At 38.0% G+C, this 6363-nt stretch overlaps 1 pseudogene; it reads left to right on the top strand.

Moving 5' to 3' along the window:
* Positions 1-533: 533 nt before the first annotated feature.
* Positions 534-5852, top strand: LOC127619187 (homeobox protein Hox-C1a-like; annotated as a pseudogene).
* Positions 5853-6363: the final 511 nt, after the last annotated feature.

Below are 6363 nucleotides of genomic sequence, written 5' to 3'. Positions count from 1 at the left end.
CTAGGCTAATTTGCTTAATTCTAAGATGGTTAAATATCAAGCAAAACAATAACAAATATATAATTTTGAATCTCAGGATGTGAAACAGACAGCAACAGTTTATTAATACCATTGGTGTTACTTTTACAAAATGTCATGGCATGCAAAATTATATTACCAAAATGTATCCAAGAAAAGGATGTAAGCAATGATAAAATAATATTATTCAATATGAGATGAAGTGCTGATATTGAGCCCCCTTCACCCACACGCCAGCACCATCCACAGGACCTTATTAGCAGGTCAAATAAGTCGTTCAAACTTGCTTGCTTTGGTAAATTAACGCTCACTCAGATAGGAGATGTCCGGCTATTGGCCAAGAGTTAGAGGGCACGTCATCCCCATCCATCAACGATCGAATGTTTCTACAAGGCATGTCCCTGTCTAGATCGGTGCCTGTGTCCTTATACGCTCGATGAGAGTGGCGTCTGAGTGGATGGAGTTTCTGTCGCTTTCGGTCTTGGATGACATTTTGGAATATATGAAATGCACTCATGAGTACATATCAAGAGTTTATGGGCGGCGGGGACACAAGCTCAATTTTCATCAAGGGCTATCATGCAACTGGACTCAAGCATCTGCGTTAGAACAATGAAGCTAATTCTAATTTACGAACCAGAGAGGAGGGACGTGACAATAGCGAGGCGGATTTCCTTCAATATCATTTCTCAAATGTAAGTGTCACAGCCGCGTGTTCAAAGCCCTCAAAGGATCATGGCCATGCTAATTCTACCAGACCCCCTTCCCCCATAATCAAGATTTCAATAGACCAGTGTACCCCAGCCGACCCCAAGTCCCCTCCTTCCAATGCTGTCGAGAACGGGGTCTTTCCAGAGCGGGTCTCTCGCCTTGCTCAGACACTTTAGGAACTTTCTCCGGTGCACACAGTGAAGCTGGCCCTGTCAAATCAAACCTCGATGGCCCAAGACATCACCCCGCAGTTCAGGAGAATAACAACAGACACGAGGCTCTAAGTGCGTTAAATGAGACATTCCAATGTAGAAAGTCATTCGATTGGATAAGAGTGAGGAGAAATCAGCCATGTGCAGGTACGTTGAAAAGTTAAACTTTTTGATGTCTGAAGCGCACCCATATACAGCGAGGTGACGTATTGGCTGGGTCTAGTCACTCCATGACTCTGGCGTAGGGAAACGGCAACATATGCCTCTTCAGAATTTGGCTATTTTTCTTAGAAATCCTTGTGGTACTGTTTAAATTATGTTTTTATATCGTTGGTTACATGTTTTCCAATTATGAGCCGATTTTCCCAGACTGGGAAGTAGCCTTTGGTGGGACCAAAGTGGGACAAGAAGAAAACTCGAACTTCGAAGTGAGAGTTTCCAATGGGCCGTACATATAAACAACTTAAAAAGCTGTGTAGTTGGGCTTGTTTAACTATACTCTGGGGACAAAATTGTCCACAATCTCCATTGTGGGTATCTGAGAATGTGATCAATTGGAAAATGATTCAAAACATAGATTTTTATTCTAAAAATGCAACTACAACAAAAAAAAGTTTCCATTTAGATAGTCCAGTTAAAGTGTATGTTTGAACAGAAATGTTAATATAATAACAGTTTGACGATTAAGGCACCTGATTTCCACGTAAGTTAATGTACAGTCTTTGAAGGCCCCACAAAAAGTAGCAAAAGAATGAAGCTGCTGATGAATCTCGGCCCATCCTCCACAGATTTGACACATGTCAGAGGCAGGAAGTTCTTGCTTCACAAATCAGACTGCCCATCAACAATCTGAGTGCTGAAAACTTTAATGGTGAAACATTTAAAAATGAACAATTGTGTAATATATTCTCTGTTCTAGTGTTCAAACGGGTCAGCAAAAACATGCCAAACCGAATTCCTCAGTTTCTATAAATAGCAAATTCCATTCTATTCTGCATGTGCATCCCCTCAAACTCCTCTCATTGACAAGTACCAGCTCAGAATATACTTAAAGGAGTCCAGCACCCCCTAGCTCTCTATCCAGAGCCAAAAAACCTTCAGAGGAACACTTTCCTCAACAGAGCCCTAAATCTAAATATAGCCCAATGTTTATACCCTGCAATTAATTTTCTATATTGAATGCTGAAAAATGTCTGTCAGAATCTCACCGTAATCCTTAACCAGAGTAATTATTGGAAAGGTCTGCCTTTAATGTGGTTCAAATGTGAGTTACTTGACATATGCTCATAAAATGTCATGCTCAATGACATTTGACCTGTATTATGTCAAAGTATTTCATGTTTGTTGTGAGAGCTGTGTGTTAAATTGTTAATCACTTGTCCCCTCAATAAATCACAATACATGTAATAGGCTTGATGGTAAAACCAAAGAGCCCCATTTGATTTGTCATTTCCTCAGAATCAGTTATAGAGCATTCATATGGTCTCTAGACTGTCAAAGAGAAGAATGTCTTCCCAGGCCACAATGGTGACTCACAAGCAAATATGTCAGGGAAAAGGGTATTTGAGACTATATTGCCCCGCGTATAAACAACAGTGGTGGTCAGGAAAATAGGATGAAGAGGCCTGCTTAATCAAATCCTAAAAGCTTGTCTTTCTGGTGCCTGTCAACCCCCATTCAGCGAGTGTGTTTGTCATCAGACCATCATAGTTTTACCAGTAGTAAAATTAGGTTTAATGATGGTGTGGTGGTTGCGTAGTGGGATAAAGTGCTAAACTGTTAAGCAGAAGGTTGTCGGTTCGATCCCGAGTCTCCCGACAGCCACCACCATTGTGTCCTTGAGCAAGGCACTTAACTCCACGTTGCTCCAGGGGGATTGTACCTGTAATAAGGACTCTGTAAGTCGCTTTGGATAAAAGCGTCTGCCAAATGCATAAAAATAAAAAATAAAAATTGCTCAAGTTAATACTCACATCAACGCACCAGCCAATTTAAAATATTAGTTGATTGTTACATAAACTCATTATGACCTAATTAAAAAATGACAAGAAAAAATGGTGAAGGCAGGGAAAAGTCCATTTTGTTTTCAAGTTAAATAAAAGATAAGTGAGAGACTACATGAACTTGGAAGGTTATTGTTTTTATTGGGCAACATCAAAATGTTTTCTATTTTCAACATGAATAAAAGCTTACACGGAGAGTCTACCTGGATCCCCTTGTACAGTGCACATGTTCTCCGTGCGCCATTCTTCAATTACAACCTGACAGCACCTGAATTACTGTGGGCTGGATGCCCAGATGACCGAGGCAATCTGTATCGATCCCTGACCCCCCTTTTCTCTGCTCTCTTTTAGGCTTAGTGGGCCACGTCATCCCTCTGGCTGGCTGGCCAAGTTTGCAAGTCATTCCTCAAATATTTAGTTTGATTCTTTTATGCCTACTGGCGACTGCCAATTCTATTATCCAGAAACTCAGTTAGAGTTTTCATGCACATTTTTTATTTCCCAAGGAAATAAAAAAAAATTAACTTCATTTGTGTCAGTGAATGCACTGATTGTTAGACTGTCCCTGGTGAATATTAAGGATGACCTTACATTTGCCTTATTTCAGCTCTCTGGTTACTTTGTTAACAGTTGAGATGGGAGTTATTTTGATTGTGTGCAGTGAAAACAAGACAAAGATCAGAGCCAAGTGCTCTCAAAATCGACTGTTTGAGCTCTGAGCCAAAAGAGTCAAAGTGAGGACCAGCTATTAGTGCCATGTAGAGTTTATTCATCTATAGGTCAGCATTCTAATTGGCAAGGTCTTGTGGACTTACTTTGGTCAGATTGTTTAGAGTTTGCTAATCTATTTTTTAAAATTGCAGCCAAAATGGTTTGCATTTATTAGCCTTTTGTTGTTTTCTTTGTATTTCATGCATCTGTTCAGATAGTAAGTCCTTGACTGCAATGACAAGAGCATACACTCACACATGTTTTGCAGATGGCATAGAGGTTAGAAAGACACTTGCAACTGTAACAGTATGTGAGTGCTCAGAGTGCCTCTATCACTCCAGGGGCTTTTCCCGTCTGACCCCTCTGTTTGTGCCATAAAAGAATGTGCAACTTCCTGTGTGCTTCAGAGAGCAAACACCACAAGCAAACAACAAACATGATGGCTTCTATTAAAACAGCCATTAGTTGACAACCTCAGTTCAACTGCAGGTTTGACCCTATTCTAAAAATGAGCCTACAGAATTAAATTTGGATGTCCTTTATTTAGGTTTAAATGCACATTGACTGCTGTATTTAGGGGACATACTAGGTTGTGCAAAGCATATCACTGTGCAGCACAGCAGCATCTCTGGCATGTTATGACATCTGCGAAGTTCAAAAAGACAGAAGGTTATCGTATATTCAGATACAACGTAATTATGCAATCATAAACTTCCACACAATGATAATGATATTACCTTCTCAAGAAATTCACACAAGTCGATTAGGTGACCAGCCTGCACCTCATTGGATTAGTATTTATTTATATATTATTATTATTATTATTATTATTTTTTTTTCTGTTGTAATAGTTTTTTTTTATGTGATTACAATACAAAATATTTTGTTTTTCTACAATGTGTGCTTGGTAAGTGGCATTTACGGAAGAAAACTAAGAGCTTTTTCAGTCATATCAAGATTTTTATCATTTTAATTTACAAAATTAACTCAAGTTGATCTTTTGCAGTTAACCCAAAATAGTGCAAATGTCTCCAGGTAAAAACTGAAGGCAGACATCAGGAATCACACAAATATCACTATATGACTCACTTTTATCAGTCCTAAACTGTAATGCATTTGGTCAAGTTCTTTTCCAGCTTTAATTGATGTTTTATACATACATTTATATGTGTGTGTGTGTGTGTGTGTGTGTGTGTGTGTGTGTGTGTGTGTGTGTGTGTGTGTGTGTGTGTGTGTGTGTGTTTTAAAAGGTATATTTTCTGGTTTTGTTTTGGAAATATATTTAACAAAGCCTACTGATTATATAGCCTATATAATTTATACATTCTGAACTTTCATGTCGCCCGTGAACCTTTTTTGTTTTATTAATAAATGTAAATAAATTCGTTTCAAAATTTGCGCTGCATATTCCACTAACAGCATTATTAATATTTAATAACAATAGCTCTATATATACGTATATTCAGCGATATTAACGCCTTTATAATAACAACAACAGATGTAACGATAAATACCATATTGTACATGTCTCAGTCATTTATATATTTCATGATGTTAAATATTTTTTGTTATTAAAACTTGAAATAACACGTAAGTTGTGAATTATTTTTCCACCGCCAACTTAAAAGAGCAACTATTTTAATTATATGTATTGCACTGCCTTTACAGCCAAAATACAACTGGGGAGATGCTCGGACCCCGAGCTGAAGGCGGACCACGGACGAGATCCTGAAGAGGACTCCTCGAGCGGATACACTGCCGGTGGGGTCCCGCGAGCCAATTTTACCACCAAAAACTCACAGAACTGGAAAAGGAATTCAATTTCAACAAATATCTGACTCGAGTTACACGGGTGGAGACAGCAAACACCAAGACCTGGTTTCAAAACCGACGCATGAAACACAGGAAAATGCTGCGGGAAGGTCTAGCAGGATTAATGGTGATTTCTGGGTGTGATGAAGATTCACCATCGAACAAAATAGTTCGTTTTGGTATAGGGCAATATTGTTGGGACATTTGCTACCCTCAAAAGTGGACGATCACATGCACTTCACGGAGCAAGTCAACAAAATGATCCTATGAAAGTATTTACACACAGAAAATTACGTTTGTCCACAAAAATACACATTTATTAATTTCTCAAATCTTTCAAAAAAAGGAAGAAAAAAAAAACAGTCACTCTAAAAGAAATTTGTCAAGTTTACTCACCTGTTGATTTTTTAAACATAATCGTATTGCTATAAACTTAATTATAATAATGTTTTATCATTTAGATTTTTTTATGTTATTAAATATCAGAAAAAAGACATCTTATATAACTAATTGGTCTCTGATTTTTATCCCAGACTTCTAAACAAAACCGACTGGATTAAATCCAAAAGCAAAGTTTTTTGATAATATCTTCTATAACAGCACTCTCTTTGTTTTTATCTGGAACTGAATATCGCAGAAAAATACAATTAGCCTACTATTTTTGAACGTCATAATTTTTTAGAAGGGCATTTTTGTTTGTTAAAATTTTAGAAATGCTAAAAGCATGCTAAGACCTACTTGGAACCACACTTGCACGCGCACACACATGAAAACATACAACGCACACATTTAGAAACACGCTCAACAGGTTAGCTCTCTGTTTTCCGTATATGATCTTCGCAGACATACTATGTCTGTCACATCCAAGCTGCTTGAGCTTTTATCTGCGAATAAAG

The sequence above is a fragment of the Xyrauchen texanus genome, chromosome 25, assembly GCF_025860055.1.
Source record: "Xyrauchen texanus isolate HMW12.3.18 chromosome 25, RBS_HiC_50CHRs, whole genome shotgun sequence".
Classification (NCBI taxonomy): Eukaryota; Metazoa; Chordata; class Actinopteri; order Cypriniformes; family Catostomidae; genus Xyrauchen; species Xyrauchen texanus.
Note: the sequence above shows the minus strand (reverse complement) of the source record. Positions and strands in the feature narration are given on the sequence as shown.